Consider the following 20,019-nt stretch of genomic DNA (forward strand, 5'->3'; position numbering starts at 1 on the left):
TTGGTAATATGCTTGTGTTCCTTTCTTTCTAGTTTTTGTATATCTATTGTAGGTTTTAGATTTGTGGTTACCATGGAGCTCCTATATGTTGACCTACAAATATAACTACTTGTTTTAAGCTGGTAGTTGTTTAATTCCAAATACATTCTAAAAGACCTATGTGTTCACCGCCTCCCCCCCATTTTATGTTTTTGATATCATATTTTACATCTTCCTGTTTATCCTTTCACTGTTCATTGTAGTTATAGTTGCTTTTACAATTTTTTGTCTTTAATTTTCATACTAGTTCATTTAAGTGGTTAATCATCAGTCCTTACTATATATTTGTCTTTCCTTGTCGAATTTTTCCTTTCCTATAAATTCTTACTTCTTCTATAGCCCTTTCTTTTCCACTTAGAGAAGACACTTTAACATATCTTTTAGGGTAGGTTTAGAATTGATGAACTCTTTTAGTTTTGCTTGTGTGAGAAGTTCTTTATCTCTCCTTCAGTTCTAATGATGGTCTCACTGGGTAGAGTATCCTAGTTTGCAGGTTTTTCCCTTTCATCTTGTTGAATATATTTTGTACTTCCTACTGGCCTGTAAATGTTCTGCAGAAAAGTCAGCTGATAGCCTTATGGGGGTTCCTTGTATATGACTCTTTGTTTTTCTCTTGCTGCCTGTAGAATTCTCTCTTTATCTTTAACTTTTGTCATTTTAATTAGGATATATTTTGGTCTGGATCTGTTTTGGTTCATGTTGTTAGGGATCCTCTGTGATTCCTGTACCTGGATATCTGTTGCCTTCTTCATGTTTGGGAAGTTTCAGCTATAATTTCATTAAATACATTTTTTATCCTCTTCCTTCATCTGGGACCCCTATGATGAGAATGTTGGTATGCCTGATGTTATCCCAGAGAACTCTTAAGCTGTTCTTATTTTTTAAATTTGTTTTGCTTTTTGCTGTTCTGACTGGATGATTTCCATTATTCTATCTTCCAGAGCACTTATGTGTTCTTCTGCATCACCTAGTCTGCTGTTAATTCCTACTAGCAAGTTTTTCATTTGAGTTATTGTATTCTTCAGTTCTGACTGGTTCCTTTTTATATTTTCTAGTTCCTTGTTAAAATTCTCACTGTGTTCATCATCTATTCTTTTCCTACGTTCAGTTAATTCTTATTACTAATACTTTAAATTCTTTATTTAGTAAATTGTTTATTTCTGTTTCATTATTTATTATTCAGGGTTTTTTTAAATTGCTCTTTCAACTGAGACCAGTTCCTCTGTCTTCTCATTTTGCTTAACTTTATCTCTATGAATTTAGGTGAAACAGTTACCTATTGCTGTTTTGAAGGGGTGTCCTTATGTGGAAGTGTCCCTATTCAGTCTGCATGTGCCTAATACCTTTGGTGGGGGAGTTGGATTTGACGGAAACACAATTCATTTCTTTCTTTAAGGTGTGCTGGCAGCTCTCACCTTGGTAGGAGGTGGGGTTGAGATGGAGGAACTAGGTCCAAACCCAGTTTGAGGTGGGGCTTCCCCTCTGCTCAGTGGCTGTCACTGCCCTGTGAGAGTTGGGATCTGATCCAAAGTTGCTGGAGCTGAAACCCTGAGGGTTGGGTCCAAGTTGGCTGTGTTTGCTTAAGTGTGTGCTCTCCCCTCTTCCAGCACCGACACCCTTGCCCCAGAGGGAAGCAGTGAAGAGAAATAGTGGCATGTGCATGCTCTCAACTTGTAAAGGGGTGCAGGCTGTGGAAGCCTGGCACAGACAGAGGTCTGGGCTGCTGTTGATGTGCTTCCTGTGCAAACACCAGTAATGGTTGTCTCTGCCTTGCTCAGAGGCAGTTTTGGGCCTGAGTCTCTTTTGTCTCTCACCGCCAATCACTCCCCTCAGCCTCTGCCACTCCTGCCCTGTTGTGGAGCCATGTTTAAGGGCAGGTGGGTCCTCACGGGCTCTTTGCATTTGTCAGGGCATGGGATGCGGTGGTCTAGCTGCCGTCAGAGATCAGGACTGCTACTGATGCACTGCCTGTGTAAGTGCCAGTAATGGCTGCCCCTGCTATGCTCTGATGTCACTTCTTATCTGAGTCCCCTCTGTGTTCCACCGCTGAGCTCTTTCTTTGGCCCTGGCAGCCCTTGCTCCAGTGTGGAGCTGCAATGTGAAGTAAGAGGGGCTGGAGCTTTTGCTTGGCTCAGGCTGGGGTGTGCACCAGGGCCATCGCAGTAAACCAGTAGTCACCTGTGCATTCTCAATCCACCCTTTTCACCCTGCTTCTGGAATAAGCAAGTGTTTGTGTGCTCCTCCTAAGCACAGTCCAGGCTTCACACAGCCCTCCTGTTAGTCCCACTGTCACACCAACCAGCCAAGTGACTTCTCTTTGTCAGACCCCAGGCCTGTGGTGCCTAATATGTGGCTGGAATAGCTTACTCCCCAGAGTAGATCTCCACCCATGTAATCTCCCTTTTACTCTGTCATCTTCCAGGAGCACAGGTCCCAACCTGATTGCTTCTCTTCCCTTCCCACCTGATTCCATGTGGATCTTTCTTACAGCCTTGGTTGTACAGAAGTCTTTCTGCCAGTTTCCAGTTAGTTTTTTAGTGAGAATTGTTCCACATGTAGATATATTTTTGATGTATTCATGGTGGGTGGTGAGTACCATGTCTCCTACTCCACCATGTTGATTTTTTGATAATCAAGTTTATTTTTTATCATATAATTAATTTTATAGTTTCCTAACAAAGAGTGATATGATCTAAATTACCAAGCAACCAAGAATTTAAATAAAGTCAAAAAAATGACCTTTTAGTCTAATCCCCATAATATCCATTTGAGCATCAAATTCCACAAGTCTTGTTTACAAAGTCTCCACTTTTCTCCCTCTCTTTAAAGAAAATATCAGCCTCAGAGTACCTAGTAAACTACTAGACCAAAGGGATTTCTAACCTTTTGATTCTTAGTCTAATTTCTCCTTACAACACCAGTGTGAACATAGGAGTCCTATGCACACATCAAAGAACATAATAAAGACCAAAAAAGGAACAATAAGAAGAAAATGAGGAAAGAAAATTGAAAAAATAATGCAGTAATCTCTCCTTTGATGAGCTCTGGATATCAATAAGGGTGTGTTAAAAAGTGAGTCATTATTCCATTGCCTACTCCTTCTGTGGGAAAGACAATGATGCTATGAAATAGATGCTGTTCAAGAGGCATTTATATAACTATTAGCCTTTGGAACAATAGACAAGCAGCAGTGTGTTGTTCTGGAAAATGTTCAAAGAGGAGGAGTCATTTTGTCCTTTTTAAAATTTAATATCTTTTTTTTTTTCTGTAACATTTGGAGGAGCCTCCATTTTTTCCTTTTCTTAAGCAAAATAAGTATTTTGCACTAGCAGGTAGTGGGTGAATTCTTCTTGCCAGCAGGAAGAAAAGGAACTTTTTGAATGCCAAAAATAAGCTCCTTTGTGTGAAAGTATCACATAGCCAAAGACATTTTAGAGAAGAAAGGAAAGATTCATGTTCTGAATTAATATTTTTTAAATATAGCAGTCAGTGAAATGTTAGCAATAGAATAAGAAGACATTGACAAATAGGCTGAGAAGAAACAAGTAATCTTTTCTACAGTCAAGACAGACCCAATGTCTGAATGTTTATCTGTTTATCCTGTTTGCAATGCTCCTGGCTTTTTATGTGGTCCCAGAATGATAATTCATCACCCAAGGTCATATCTATAGGCAATAGGTGTTTCTAATCATCCTATTTAGTTCAAGACATTTCTTTCCTTCCATTCCTTCCACTACTTGTTTCTATGCACCATTGCCAAGTAGGCAAAGCATGAGCCACCCTTGATATAGAAGATGGCCCTAAGGCTGGGGACAGAGTAGAAAAATCTCATACTTGGCTTTGTCTTTAAATCTTTAAATCACTGATACCTTTGGGATCCATACCTTCTTTGGAGTCTCTTTACCTATTATGTACATATAGTAGATCATCAGCCAGTTACAAAGAGTTTTGATAATGATGGTGGTTGTCTATTGCTTTTACCTGCCCAATATCCCTTCCTGCTTCATTTAGTAACACATGCTTTTCCTTTGAAGAATTAATGACCCTTGTTCCAAGTGATCTTGGTGGCACTGTTAGTCCAGCTGTCCTGCCTTTCTTCCCACTAGTCTATAGACATGTGACCAAGCTTGAACAGTGAGATAATCCCCCATGAATGTGAGTCTTGAGTGGAATGACACAAAAATGAAACATGGTCCTTGATTCATTTTGTTAATGGTACTCTGAAGAGAATCCTCACTGATCCATTAATCTCCTTACCTGCACTATGTGAGTTGTCCTGATTTCTTCTTTCCAAGGCCTGGCTAATCAGTTTCTTTGATTCCATCAGCTACCTCACACTATTGCAATGAATTTGATTTTTAAATTGTCCAGGATGTTTGCCAACAAATATCCTAACTACAGGAAGCAGAAATATTTCCTCAATGCGACTCATCTGGAAAGCTGTGGGGAGACAATGCTCCTACATTGGCTTATTTCTTCCCATTATATTTGGCTCAGTTTTATTCATTCATTTATTCAGTTATATACTCTTTAATCCCTTCATTTGTGAACTATATACCATTTTCTAAGTACTAAGGAAATTCTCTTCAAATCTGCATGGTTAATGCATGCAACTTTCTCATCTCCCTTAAGTCTTTGTATAAATTTGCCTTCTCAATGAGGCCTATGGAATCCTTCCTTAATCTACAGTCCCAATCTCCTTATCTGGATTTTTTAATAGCACTTTTCACCTTCTCAGGTACTATATAATTTACTTATTCACTATGTTTTGATTGTTGTCAATCTTCCTGAAATAGGGAATCAACTCCAAGAAAACAGGAATTTTTGTCTGCTTTGTTCATTTTTTTTACTCCTAGCACGCAGAATAGTTCTTGGCATTTGTTGAATAGTTAAAATAGATTAAAGTTTCTTTTAAAGTACATACATACACTATTAAAGGAGCTTATTGTGGTGGCTTTTTAATGTATCAGTTTGACTCTCTTGAACCACATTCCTCAAAATTTCTTTTTCTGTATGTTTTTGATGAGGATGGGCCATGAGACAGAATCTTTGGGAGATTTGGGGGGTAGAACTGTAGCAGTACCTCTTTTATATCTAGTACCTGTATTGCTTCTCTGCTGGCTTCTTCATTAGTGTGAAGGAGCACAGTAGCCATGTCTGCAACTGCTCTACCTTCTAATGAATCTTACTTTAGCTTTATTGACTCCTGGGCCAGGTGCATATTTTGAGATTCAGGACCTCTGGTTGCTTCAAGACACTCACACCACTAAGGTCACAGGCAATAAGAACACACAGTTTCTAAAAAAACAAAACAAAAACAAAAAACCAACACACACAGTTTCTAATAGTTTGTTTTCATGGGCTCAAGCCATGCTTGTGAATTTCAACTTCTCTTTTATCTGATCCACTTTACATCACTCTTCCCTTTCCAACTGATTACATTGGACTTCAAGCTTCAGAGTCAAACTAAAGACAACAGCCTTATGGAGGCTTATTAACCATCTCCCAGAATTGTATGATGTCAAATCTTATTTAAAAAAAAACCTATCTGTCTGTCTATGTATCTATCATTGATCTATTGATCTATCAGCTATCTAACCTATCAATCTATCTATTCTAACGGTTCCCTTTGTCTAAATGCTGCGTGAACTCTAACCCCGATTGATACAGATTTTGGCATCTGCAAGTGGTCGTGCCACAACAAAAGTTAAAATGTGGGAGTGGCTTTGGAACCAGGCAGTGTGTAGAAGTTGGAAACACTGTAAGAATTTTGAGGAGAGTGTTGATGAAAACTTCAAATGCTTTGAATATACTATTCGTAGAATTTTGAATTTTGTAGAGGCTGGTAGTGAAGACTTAAAAGAATGGGAGAAAAATCTTATTGGAAGCTGTAGTAAAGGGCAGACATTTAGCAATACTTTTGCCTGTGGTAATATGGAAAGTAAGAAATATACTGAATGAACTGGGGATCTATCTAAGGATATTTCCAAGCAAAGTGCTTAGATAACGCCTGGTTTCTTCTTGCTGCTTGAAGTAAAGTATGAGATGAAAGAGAGGGAGAGATACTCAGGGAAGGACTGTTAAAGAAAGAGAAGCCACACCATGATGGTTTGAAAGCTCTCAGACTCTTCAAAAGGTCCATGATGCTAAAATCGAAACCAAAAAAAAAGTTTCTCTGAGCAAACATCAAATCTAGGGCAACACTAGGAGAACATTGTATGAAGTAAGAGATAAAGTCCAGGGTGTAGCCACAGAATCTTCTATTAAGATCTTGAAAAGATCTAAGGTGGTACCTCAGAGAACCTTTCATCAGACTAAAGGCCCTTTAAAGAGATTAAGAGTGTGCCAAGGAGTTGCTCAAACAATAGGACTTCTAGGAAGTTTCAGGACATTGCCCTTCAGTCTACTCAGCAGAAGGCCTAGAAAGGGAGGGATTTATCCAGAAGAGGTTTGTGGGTATGGTCTTTATCTATTGGATTTGACAGCAAGAAGTTACACAGGAGACTCACAAAGTTCTCAAAAGAAATATAGGCAGAAACATCACCAGCTTGGACTGAGGGGGAAGAGACAGCATGCAAAGAGGAGAGACTGTCCTTTGAATCACTAGAATTTTAACATGTGCTACCTCTTATGAGAGTGGAGAGATGACTCAGAAGAGGGTGGAACCAGGAGCCCAGAGGACAGAGTGGAGAAAATGAAGAATTATTTCAGATATGAGACCTAATCAAGGATCTCCCAACATTTGCCTGGCTGAATTTCAGAATTGCCATGGACTAGTTAATTCCTCTGTGTCTCCCACCCACCGCTTTGAACAGGACTGTCTATAGTGGTTATTCCATGCCTGTCCCACCATTGCATGCTGGGTGAGTGTGTGGGGCATGGGGGGCAGATTGTTTCTTTTGTTTCACAGGTCTACAAGTCTCAAGGAACTATACCAAGGGATTACACTTGAGGAAACTCATCCATACTTGGACTTCATTTAGATGATGAGATTCAGGGCTTTGAGCTGATGTTGAGGTGGGATAAGAATTTTGAGGTCTTTGGGGACAGTGAGTATATTTTGCATTTCAGAGGGATATAAACCATTGGGAGCCAGAGGAGAGACTATAGGTAGTTTCTAAGGTGGCCCCCTCCAGTGATCCCTGCTTCCTGGGATTCACTTTCTTATGTAATCATACCTATTAAGTGTGGTCTGGGCTTTTTGACTCACTTCTAACAGGTAGAATACAGCAGAAGTGATAGGATCTCAGTTCTGAGGTGAGATTATAAAAGACCGTGATTTCCATGTGCAGGCTCTCTCAGTCTTTCCAATGGCTCACTCTGGGGGAAGCCAGTTCAGGAGGCAGCCCTGAGGGGAGTTCCATGGAAGTGAGCTTGAAAGTAGACCTTCTGAGGCTTGCCAACAGCCTTGTGGATAAGCCTGGATCCTCCCAGTCAATCCTTGAGATGACTGCGGCCCCAGCCAAAACTGAATGTACTTCATAAGAGAATCTAAGTCAAATCTAGCCAGGTAATCTGATCCTGGATTCCTGATCTGTAAAACCTGTTGGATAATAAATGTTTCATAGTTTTTAGCCTGTAAATGTTAGGATAATTTATTATGCAGAAATGGATTAAAATACATTTGTGTTTTAAAAGACAAACTGTACTAAAATGTTCTAATTGCTCTTATGCAATATTTTATGAAGAGGCAATTCCAATCCATTTAATAAGATGTCATTGTTAATGAATCCTTTAGTCACCATCTGAAGTATACCAACTTCAAGTCTGGTCTCCTACCTCTCCACTATCTTACTTTATATTTCGATTAATTAATTCCTTTAATTATAAAATGATAGCTAAAAAGGGCATTGGGGCATGATGTTCCCTTGTGTCCTTGGAATTCTTCCAGGTTAGAATGCTCAAAGGTAAAATAGGTTGGATTAATATTTAACAATAGCTAACCTTTATGTTATGCTTTATCTGTACCAAAAACTGTGAAAATTGCTTTATATAATCATTTTAGATAATTGTCATAACTACCCTTTGGAGTAGATATCATTATTACTCCTACTTTAGGGAGATTTGCCCAATGTCACACATTGGTAGGAGGTGGATCTGAAATTTGAGCTCAGGCTTGCCTTGTCTGCAAGGCCTGAACTCTTAATCACTCCAGGCAAAGAAGATCTCCTGCGCCTCTTTTCATAAACAGGCTAATAAACAGCATAGATAAATAGGGTGGATTCTCTTACTGGCACAATGCTGATGAAACAGAATGAGGGTTAGCCCTTTCAGTGTCTATATGGATGCAGCCTAAGATGAGTTTTGAATCCAAATAGGCCTCTTTGCCAAATCTGAGCCCATGAGTTTTTTGAAGGGAGGGGTGATTACCCAAGCTGAAATAAACTCTGTCACCAGGTTATAGCCTCTACCTCCAAGAAAACTTTGGCTGATTTTAAATGTCCAGAAAGTGGGAGATATTTGAACTGGACAGTTATATTGATTTTTAGTTTCAGGAGCACATGATCCCAAGGGCTCCATCTCAGGGTTTACAGCGACATTTGCTTTAATAGAACAAAAACCCCATGTTATGCCTGTAACCAAGACTATCACCTCTCTGTTTCTCACAAGGGAACAGGGATCTGGCATGTATTTTAAACTGTTATGTGCTAGAGCATTTATGACATGCCTTATGAATTTAGGGTCTTTCTCACAAATGCCGTTGGCTTACATGTTTGTTATTTTTTAAAGACAATTGAAATATAAAATACAATGGACTCAATATTAACAACTGTCTTTGTTCTATTTGAGAAAGAAGATCTTTGTTAAGAATTTGGCATTTAGTTCCATTTTTAAAAATGGAATTTTGGTTAAGATTCTTAACTATTTTTTATTTGCTTTTTCCTGTAATTTTCCAACAAACTTAATGTCTTTATAGTTGAATCCCTTATATCACTCACTTTTAAGTTTTAGCATAAGTTTTTTTTTGGTTTTGTTTTGTTTTTTTGCGGTACGCGGGCCTCTCACTTTCGTGGCCTCTCCCGTTGCTGAGCACAGGCTCCGGACGCTCAGGCTCAGTGGCCATGGCTCACGTGCCCAGCCGCTCCGCTGCATGTGGGCTCTTCCCGGACCGGGGCACGAACCCGTGTCCCCTGCATCGGCAGGCGGGCTCTCAACCACTGCGCCACCAGGGAAGCCCTAGCATAAGTTTTAAAAATAATTGTTGGAAAATACAGTCGTGTTTTTTGGTCCACTTTCTTGTACTCAGACTATGTATTCAGTAACAGGATGATGGTCAGGCCAAAGTTTATCTTATCACACCAGAATTTTTAGGTCATTTCCAGTTTTCTTATTTTTTCTTTTCAAAATTTCACTTGAAAAGAAAGTTAATTGGAAAACATCAGCAAAGCTTTTGTTCCTTCCTCTTTTGGCTACTCAACTGCCAATTGCCAACTCTTTCTGATTTCTTTATCAGATGTGCATGAGATACAGGGCAATTTCGACTGTGTCTGGAGCTGGCAATATTTAAATGGAATTATAGAGAATGATTCAAACCAACATGTATTTTATGGAGTCTTCTGATTACACACAGTTTTCTCTGAGACATGAAAACCTCTTGAAGGATTACCTTGCTAGAGAGAATTACCATTTTGGAAGATTTGTGTCACATTTCAATGATAAAATTATTCTCCCAAAATGCTATCTGTAAATAATCTCTAAATTCTCACAAACATTTGAGCTCTTGGGGGCCAGAATCAGGGCACAATTTGCATAGATTAAATATACACATAAACACAAGTGCATTTCATAATCCAAAGGTCTCTCAGTTGTGTTATGATTCTCTCTGGAAAATTTTATCAGAGTAACTATACCATCACTTCAGAAATCCCTGTGACACAGACAATGAAAGCACTGTTGTAGATACCATATTTTAACTACTGATTGTACTGCAGCTGTATTAAGAAAGCAGATGAGTTAACTTTGTTAAAATCTAAGTATGTTATATGTATCTTTTCCTCAATAGTCTAGTATGAAATATAAAGTTTATTTTTTTTTCACTTAATACCTTAAGGGACCTAACTCAAATATCATAAACAAATTACTCTAATGATAACTCTTCTGAATAGATTTAAATATTCTTTTATTTTCAAAATGGAATTTTGCATATTGCTATTAAGTGAGTTAGCTCATCAACGAGTTCTATGAAGTTATTTTTACCAGAATATCTAATCTGCTGACAGAAATTTTTGGTTGTATTATGCTTCTATCTTAGGATTTCAATCACAAAGTATCAGTGTCGTAAAGTAACTTAGAGAAAATTTTGTGTAATTGGTTTCTCATCAGAAACTGTCCAGAGTTTGAGTAATTTTGTATATTTAGCTAATGACAAACCACTGCAACCAAGAAACAAAATGGGACCCAAATGCTATCTTTTCTGTGAAGTTGGAGTACATGTCAAGTAAAAATCTGACTTTGGAAACTCACTTTGCAAATTAGCTCAATAGTTGTCTCTAAGGCCAAATGACATTGGCTCGCAGTGTCCCAACAAGACATCTCATAAGGAGAGGTAGTGGAGTAAATCTGTACTATTCCTCCATATCTCCTTAGGCCATGCTCCCACATTACAGCTTTCCCATCCCAATATACCCTGAGGTGACACATTTTGGAGAGGTTAGCTATGAGTATGAAATGCTCTATGACAGGAGAAATTCAGAGGATGTGCTTGTGTAAATATGAGAGCGTATTTATGTGGCTGGGATGACGGTGGGCCTGATGGAGAGGTAGGTGGAGGGGGAGAAGAGAGAGGCTGTGGTATTCCTGAAAAGAATTTGCTCCCATGTCACCCCCATAAAAGGCATCTCCCTTAAATCAGGCAGGCATAATGAATGGTGTGATAGCTGGTAGCCTGTACAATTGTAAAACATGGCCTTTCATCCTAGAGATGGCCTATTACCACTCACTAAAACAGTCTGTCACAGTGCTGCTCCAGGGCCATTCATTTTTAATGACCCTCTTGGCGACATGACTGGGATTTCCTGAAACTATGCTCAGGTCCCTACCCAATGAGTGCTCCACGTTAATACCCTCTGATTCCTTTCTTCCAAATGTTATCATGTGTTTGTTTTATGTGTGTGTGTGTGTGTGTGTGTGTGTGTGTGTGTGTGTGTGTGTGTGTGTGTGTGTTCCCCAGAAGACAAAGAAACAAACAAATGGAGTAAAGACTAAGCTTGGCTTTGCTGGAAACACAGCTTATTCAGAGTGAAGACTGGCTAAAATTTAATCTTAGGATATCAGGAAAGTTCAAAGTTTACAGTGTAATGCATAGGAGGTAAGACATTTTAAAAAGCAGTTTAAAAATTATCTCATTGCTCTCAAGGTTCAGATTTCACATCATGAAAGGCATACTTTAACATAGCAATTTCAGCAAAGCAGGGCCTTCTGATTTGCTGGCTGCTTCAAATAACAGTTGTCCCTTTGATAGTATTGACACCTATCTCCTTTCACAATCTAGTGCTTCTCCTGCACTTTGTAACATATCCCATCTGTTTTTTAAGGCCACTGTCATAAGGAAGACTGGAAGAGTGAAGAAAGGTCTGATTGATCACAAGGTCCTATCAAATGTCAAAGCTGGCCCTGGCTGACCTCCCATCTATTCAGAGCTGCTTTGATTTAATCTCCACACTGCCTGCTTCTCCAGGCTGTGAGTTCTATCTGCAACGCATGTGTCAGCATTGAGATATGACCTGCTTCACGCTCCATTCATCTCATTTGAAGGACGGAAATTAAACTGGAGGGTCGAAGAGGGGAACTGCTCAAAATACACACACATTAACTGAAGCCTTTTGTGTGTGGGTGCATTATAGGAGTTTGAACAACCATTAAAAATTATATTAAAATGAAATTGATCTTTACTCCATTGAAATGGTTTAGAACTTTTCCTCCCATCACCACCCCCTTCATCTATTCTTCTTTCTTCCCTCCCCAGTTTGTAATAACTGTGAACCTGATCTCATTAAGGTTCAGAGGAAAAGGAAAGAAAAACTTACAATCTTTGAGTTTCTTTTAAAAGTTGTTCTTTTAGAAAATTCACTTATTGCCTGCAACTTGCACAGTAAATATTCGAAAAAAATAAAAATACATAAAGCTGGTAACCAGACTAATAAACGTGTAGACTGCTTTGTTTAGCATTATTGATTTTTTTCACCTTTCAAGGTTTTAAAAATCCAATTAAAACTCAAACTTTGGGAATAGTCCTATAACTATCAGGACACAGTACCACAGTATAAACATATATATATATATATTTTTTTTTTCCTCAGTTCTATTTTTTATTTCTAAACTCCCCTTGCTCTTTTCATTGTTGCTTTTATACTATTAATCAAGGCTAGTAACTAAGTAAAACTTGATTCCTTATAGACTTGTTTCTTACAGTATACTCAAAAGTAAACTCTGTTTCATTTTCTAGAGATGTCCCAAAACTATATTTTAAGTGTGTTGGGGAAGTTAGCTATATTTATTTTTGTATTTGTTTGTTTATACATTCATGTATTTGTTATTTGAACTCTGTACTAAAATGATATCCAGTTAGAGAAATAGTTTTTTATTTAAAAATATATTATACACTTTACATTATAATAGTAGTACATATTCAATATCAAAAAAACAATAAGCAAAGACAGGTAAGGAGAGAGAATGAGACAGAGACAGAGACAAAGAGAGAGAGAAATAGAGAATAGCAAACACCCAAAATAGTAAATACTATTGACCAGAGTAACCAACATTAGTACTTTAGGGTTATCTTTCCTTGTTATTTATATTTTTTTTGTATCTGCACATTTTTTATTTCCTTTATGTGAAATCACACTGTTCCTTCCTGGGAGAAGACTGCATTTTCAGTTGTTCTGGTCATTCTCTTTTATGTCTATATAATATGACTTTGTATGGAAGTGACTATTTTGTTTTGTTAATATTGTATTGATGGCCATTTAGGTATTCTAAAATTTTTACTACTATAAATGTTATTACATAAAAATATTTTTATGCTTCCATGATTTTCTTCAAAATTCTCTACTTTTGGAAAAAGGATGTGCCCAATTTAATATTTGTAGTCAAAAATATTATCTTTTCTCCTATGGTTTTTCATTTGAATGTCCATTTGGAAACAACTTTTCTTCCTAAAGAATCATATGTGTTTTCTTTAGTATATATTATTGATTTGTTTTATATTTAATATATGTGCAAGAGAGTGAGTACCATAGTGAACAGTAATGCTGTTTCTTCATAAATCATGTCACAAGACTTATGGAAAAGCTTTCAAACTCTGGTTATATGAAGAGAAAGATTTTGAGCATCTGTGGCATTCAAAGAATGCCATTTAAGCATTCAGTTTTGCAAGTAGGGAAGTAGGAAAACGTGAGATGATTCTATTTCCCTTGTACTGCTTCTCAGTAAAATCCCTCTTCCTGCATATCCTTATGCAAATATCTTATTATCAAGGCAGAATGTGTCGGAAAAAAATGCATTTTTGTAAGTTAATTCATTCTTTACAATGCAGGGTGAAAAGTGGGTTCATTGCTTTAATACAATACTTTACAATAGAACTTTTGCAATGATGGAAGTGTTGTATATCTTCACTTTTCAAAATGGTAGCCACGGCTACCTGTGGCTATTGAACACATGAAATGCAGTTAATGCAACTGAGGAACTGAATAATTAATTTTAGGTAATTTAATTTCAAAATTTAAATCAATTAGCCAGATGTGGCCAGTGGCTATCTTGATGAACAGCACAGCTTTAATATTTATACCATTATTTGAGCCATTGTAATACTTTGTGAAGCATTGTAGATGTTTACCTAGTTACTCAAGGTCACTTCATTGAAGAATAAATGTTAGATAGTGAAGAACTAACAATCATGGGATGTAATAATAAGAAGAAAGATAAAAACTACTTCTGAACTGAGAAACATTTTTCACAATTTCTTTCAGGGAAGAGGATTGAAAATTTCAACAAGGCAAAAGTGATGAAAATGTCTTCATGGAACCTTTGGGTAAGATGGATTAGCAAAGAATAAGATGATTTGAGTTCTAAGATCTGGCTTTGACCCTAACCACCTATTGACTTGGAGTGGTTAGAACTTTGTGTTTCTTTGTTTCTTTGTCTTCACTTTTGGTGGTCTTAGCTATTTGATATTCTTAATAAGGAGGATGGAGTAAATTATTTTCTTTGTTCTTACTGTAGATAAATTATGAGAATATTTTCTGCCCTATATTCAGAATTAAATGCTACTCTTTTCCTTCATATTTTATTTATTTATTTATTTATTTTGGCTGTGCTGAGTCTTAGTTGCAGTACGCGGGATCTTCGTTGTGGCATGCAAGACTTTTTAGTTGCAGCATGAGGGCTTCTTAGTTGTGGCATGCATGCAGGATCTAGTTCCCTGACCAGGGATCTAACCTGGGCCCCCTGCATTGGGAATATGGGGTCTTACCCACTGGACCACCAGGGAAGTCCCCTCCTTCATATTTTAATGATGTGTATAAGCACCCAGAGCTGGATATCTTGTAGGTATTCCATAAGTATTTGTTGAATGAATGGATGCACTTAAGTTGTCTCCTGCAGTCAACAGCTCCTTTCACTGCCCATTCTTGTAGTTTGATACTTTTCACACTCAGACTTGACCAAAGCTTTTAGACATGGATGGTTTTGATGCAGGAGAAATCTTTTGCTACAGAGTGGTAAATGATCACTGGGCACGGCCCTCTGTTCTCAAGTTGCTAAAAACATCTATTCCAGAGATGGCAAGGAAGTGTGAGATCCAGAACTTGGCTGACCTTCCTAAAGGAAACCCCTTGGGATGCTCCCAAAGGCCTGGATCAGGTGCCCTGAGGTGATGATGGGAGGGCAGGAGAAGGGCCAGAATGTAATTGGGACACTCATCATATATGACTTGTCTGAAAAAGAATTTCCATACCTCAGCTATAATAACTACCTTGATTGCTCAAATCAAGAATAAATGTTTTTCTTTTATATTCTGACACATTATATATTTTGCTTGTAAGGTATTTAATATCACCCTCTTTGGCATATAGCTAACTTTTAATGTGATGATGTCTTTTTAATCCAACAAAACTGTTAACTTCAATAAGGACAGAGGCACTACCTTTATTCCTGGCACAGAGTTCTCTATATCTCATAAACCCCAGCCTAGTGTAATCTACTCTCCACCCCATCCCCAAGATCAAACAAATGGGAAAATATTGTCTAAACATGAAAACTGTACAGACATCTATCGTTCTTATTATGGTAAGAACTGATGTTGTAGGTAATTTAACAATTATTCTTATTTTTACTATATACTCTTCTCCAGGAATTCAGCAGCTGGTTAACATTTTCTGACCTCACTATATAGATGCCCTGAAGTCTCAGAATTTCTAGGACTTCAATCCTATAAGAGTATATAAGGAAAATTCATTATACTTTTCACTGAGAAGAGATAATATTAAAAATTAATGACCATTTCAGTCCTCTGGGATGTAATATAATTCAGGGGAGGGGAGGAGGTCTATCACTATCTTTTTCAAGGGCAATCCACAACACTTTTGAGTGATAAATTCCTGAAGCTTGACGTTTTTCTCCCCGTTGTAGAACATGAGTGTTGACAATGGCTCCTTTTAAAAGTAGCAATATTTCATTTTAAATTAGTGCATCTGTTTGAGAAAAAAAGCAGTGTATAGTAAGAGCTATATAGATGTTTCTCTCCTTTACTTTCATGAATTTCACAACTAAAACTGTGTCTTAAATAGCTTAATAGAAACAAAAATCTAAGGGAATGACTACCTTACTTGGACCTATCTATAGTAAAAAGAACTTGGAAACAATTTAGATGCCTAATATCAAGGAAATGGTTAAAGAAATTATAGTGTACTAGCAATAAAACACATTAGAAAGATGTTAACATTTAACATTTTAGAGCCTATACATATACACGGAAAAATACTTTTGCCATAAAGTCAAGTGAAAAAAAATCAGAATGCAATATTCTCAAGTACATGCAATGTTTATATATGTATGGGCAGTAACATTTCTCAAATAGAAAGAGTTGAGTCATTCAGTAGAAGGTTTATATTATCTGAAGAACACAGACTTGGGATAAGAGGTAGGTTTGAATTTCAACTCTGCCTCAAACTGTGTGACACTGGCAAATATGGAAACTCTGAATATCCATTTCCTTATTAGCTAAGCTTTTTGGTAAAAATTTCATAAGCAAATCCACTTAAAAAGTCTAGGACCTAGTAGAAGCTCAGTACTATTATTTCCCTTTCCCTATACTAAATACTTGAAACTTTCTTGGGATGAGAAATTTTATTCAAATTGATTGATTTTTATAGAAATTTCAATATCCTTGTTTTGGACCCAAATAAGAATTTTTAGTAGGCTATTAGAAATTAATGATTAATGTGGTAACTCTTATACAATTAGCCAATATTCTTTATCTTTGAATGAATTTCAGAAAGATATTAATATTCTGGATTGGAAGTCAGTTTCTATATACAATTGAAAATGTAAAGGTAAGAATGATATATTAATTGTGATGGTTAATTTTATGTGTCAGCTTCACTGGTCACAGGGTGCCCAGATTAAATAGTATTTCTGGGTGTATCTGTGAGCGTGTATCTAGATGAGGTTAGCTTTTGAAACAGTGAGCTCAGTAAAGTTGGTTGCCCTCCTCAGTGTGGGTGGCCATCATGCAGTGCATTGAAGACCTGAATAGAGCAAAAGGTGGAGGAAGGAGGAACTCATCTCTTTTAATTATTTTATCTGCCTCACTGCTAAAACCGGGATATCTCCTCTCCTCTCCTCTCATCTCCTCTGGCCCTCAGACTGGAATTTCCACCATAGGCTACCCTGGTTCTCAGGCATTTGGACTTAGACTGAATGACACCATAGCTTTCTTGGGTCTCTAGTTTGCAAATAGCAGATTATAGGACTTCTCAGCCTCTATAGTTGTATGAGCCAATTTTTCATAATCAATCAATCAATTTATATGTATATATCTCCTACAGTGTCTGTTGCTCTGGAGAACACTGACTAATACAAGTTTTGGTGTAGAGAGTCAGGAATTATCTCTTTAATCTAATTAGATTTAAAGATGTTAATGACTTTATTTTAAGTAGTAAAGACAGCACTGATGGTCCACAGTCTGAACTGTTTATAGAGATATGCAAAATACCTGCATTGGATATTCCTAATCAATCACTTATAAGAAGCAAGGAGCTAAGTGTCACTTTACATGCTACTTTTGAACATTTTTTGAAAACTAATGTATATAATAACGTTGGCTCCTAATATTGCTGACAAAGTGGCAAAAGAAAAGGATGAGTGCAGGGATTCAAATTCCTAGCTCAAGCAATACATAAATAACCTAAGAACTTCTGTGTGCCCTGAAGGACATTTATCTCTTGTACTTACAGAGCTGAAATTGTTGAAAATCAAATGCAGAACCTCATTTCTCAACTTACTGAATTACAATGCAAGTTGAACTCCAAGACTCACAGGGTGTCTCCTGTTGAAGTGAGGGCATTTATTAGGAAGTAATGGGATTATTACTTGGGATGGGGACATGTGTGACGACTCTACTGAAGCTGGGGACATTGGACCACTAAATTCTAGTGACTCTTCACCATATTCTCCTTAGGAGCCACTCCTACGACCCCTTTTTGCTTCTAGACTTATAACTAGACTCAAGTCCTGGTAGGTCCCTAAAGGTGAATTACAATGTGTGACCAATAAGAAGGTGCATTACACTCCAAAAGAACTACTTGAGTTTTCTAATTTATAAAGACAGAAATATAGGGGAAATGTATAGGAATGGACACTAAAGGTATGGGAGAATGGAAGAAAGAACATAAAGTTGGATCAGGCTGAATTCATTGACATGGGCTCACTAGGTAAAAATTCTTCCCTTGATGCTGTAGCCTGGGGAGTTAGAAGAGCTCTAACAGTTTCTTTGGTTGGTTGACTGAAATATGGACCAAAAGATGACCCACTGTAAATGAACTGAAAATGCTGGACAAGCCTAGGTTTAATGAATGGAGAGGAAGGGATTCAAAGGCTTAAGGAGATTGGAATGTTAGAGGTGATTTGTGGTTTAAGACCTGCTTATTCACACTGGAAGGGACCAGAAGACACACCTTTCACCAAAACTGTGAGGAATAAATTTGTGAAGGGAGTCTCAGAATCCTTGAAAAGGTCTGTGATCACACTTCTCTGTAGACCAGATCTCACGGGGGAATTGCAAGCACTGAACTGGGAAACCTAAATGCAACGGGAATAATTGGATCTCAGGGTGTCAGGGGCCAAGTGGTGGCTCCAACTGCCAAAGGCAAGTGGGTACCATTACCATAATGGAAAACAGAGTCAAAGCAGCAGTCAGAATAGTCTGACTCACTCAGGTCTATAGTGTTGGCTAATTGATCATGGTGTTCCTAGGTACAAAATAGATAGAAAGCCTACTAAATTCTTACGTGATCTGTAGAATCAGAAAAGTTCTAGGTCAAGTGAACAAATCTAACCTGAATTATAAAATCAGAGAGTTATGGACCCTCAATCAGGTGACAGACTTGAGCTAGTTTACAGACGCAGAATCCCTTGAGTGAAGGGGAAGGTGGGTCGCCTTGAGGTAAGACCCCTGGTACACTACCAAAAAGTTATATGGCTAATCGTTCTCCCAGGCTTTCCTAAAGGGACCTGTGACCTTTCACCAGGGCAGCTGTATATTGGGGAAAAGGAAATAATCAGACCTTTTGGGGACTATTGGACTCAGGCTCTAAACTGACACTAATTCCAGGAGATTCAAGACATCACTGTGCCTCACCAGTTGAGTGGGGAGTTTATAGAGCTCAGTTGATCAATGGGGTTTTAGCTCAGGTCCACCTTTCAGTGGGTCCATTGGGTCCCATAACCCATCCTGTGGTTATTTCCCGAGTTCCAGGATGCATAATTAAAATAGACATACTGAGTAGTTGATAGAATCTCCACACTGGTTCCCTGACCTATGGAATAAGGGATATTATGGTGGGAAAGGCCAAGTGGAAGTCTTTAGAACTTCCCCTATCGAGCAAACTAGTAAATCAAAAGCAATACTACATTCCTGGAGAGATTGCAAAAATTAGTGCCACTATCAAGAACTTGAAGGATGCAGGGATAATGATTTCCACCACATCTCCACTCAACTCTCCCATTTGGCCTGTGCAGAAAGCAGATGGATTTTAGAGAATGACAGTGGATTATCAAAAGTTTAACCATGTGTGACTCCAAATTGTAGCTGCCGTACCAGATGTGGTTTCATTCCTTGAGCAAATTAACACATTCCCTGGTACCTGGTATGCTGCTATTGATCTGACAAATGCCTTTTTCTCTATCCTAGTTTGCTTCCACCTAGCAAGGCAAGCAATACACCTTTACTCACTTCTCTACCTTGGGGTATGTCAACTCTCCAGACCAATGTCATAATTTAGTTTGTAGGAATCTTGATTTTTCCCTTCCACAAGATATCACACTGGTCGATTACACTGACAACATTATGCTGTTGGACCTAGTGAGCAAGAAGTAGCAACCAATCTACACTTAATTGGTAAGATATTTGTATGTCAGAGGGTGGGAAATAAATCTGACTAAAATTCATGGGCCTTCTATCTACTTCAGTGACATTTCTAATGATCCATTGATGTGGGGCATGTAAAGATATCCTTTGTAAGGTAAAGGATAAGTTGTTGCATCTGACCCCTCCTGCAACCCACAAAGAGGCATAGTACCTGTTAGGTCTCTTTGAATTTTGGAGATAACATATTCCTTATTTGGATGTGCTACTCCAGCCCATTTACCAGGTGACCCCAAAACTTACTAGTTTTGCATAGAATCCAGAACAAAAGAAGAGTCTGCAACACATCCAAGCTGCCCTACCACTTATGCCATATGATCCAGAAGATCCAATGGTGC

General features: G+C 37.9%; 1 long non-coding RNA gene across 1 annotated transcript in view; it reads left to right on the forward strand.

Annotated features, from left to right (window-relative positions):
- Positions 1-14,068, forward strand: part of LOC136794242 (uncharacterized) — a 579,669-nt gene extending 565,601 nt beyond the window's left edge. The window contains exon 3 of the long non-coding RNA XR_010840673.1: positions 14,007-14,068. This is a non-coding gene — a long non-coding RNA (uncharacterized lncRNA). The remainder of the gene's footprint in view (positions 1-14,006) is intronic.
- Positions 14,069-20,019: the final 5,951 nt, after the last annotated feature.

The sequence above is a fragment of the Kogia breviceps genome, chromosome 5, assembly GCF_026419965.1.
Source record: "Kogia breviceps isolate mKogBre1 chromosome 5, mKogBre1 haplotype 1, whole genome shotgun sequence".
NCBI lineage: Eukaryota > Metazoa > Chordata > Mammalia > Artiodactyla > Physeteridae > Kogia > Kogia breviceps.